The sequence below is a fragment of the Guillardia theta genome, assembly GCF_000315625.1.
Source record: "Guillardia theta CCMP2712 unplaced genomic scaffold GUITHscaffold_121, whole genome shotgun sequence".
In the NCBI taxonomy this organism is placed as follows: domain Eukaryota; class Cryptophyceae; order Pyrenomonadales; family Geminigeraceae; genus Guillardia; species Guillardia theta.
The window spans coordinates 81,599-82,003 of record NW_005434553.1 but is presented as its reverse complement, the minus strand read 5'-3'; positions in this window follow the sequence as shown (position 1 = coordinate 82,003).

The window sequence follows — 405 nt, the reverse complement described above, 5'->3', positions numbered from 1 at the left end:
AAATTTCTCCCTCCTCCTCCTCTTTTCTCTCTGTTCATTTCTCCTTGTCCGCATCAGGTCTTGTTCATCATTGTCTTGGCGATGTTACATAGGAAGACCAGAGCAGCGTGAGCTCCTCGTCCTCGTCCTTGTCCTCCTCCTCCTCCTCCTCCTCTGTCGTCCTCCTCGTCCTCGTCCTCGTCCTCGTCCTCGTCCTCGTCCTCGTCCTTGTCCTCCCTCTCCTCCTCCTCCTCTTCCTCCTCCTCTGTCGTCCTCCTCGTCCTCGTCCTCGTCCTCGTCTTCGATCGTCCTCTTCCTTCATCCCTCCGCCTTGTGGTGAAGGTGTTTACAGGTGTTGTCCGGGAGAGGAGCAGGAGGAAGAATTCCTGCAGGACGAGGTGGAGGCAGCGACAGAAATGATGTGCA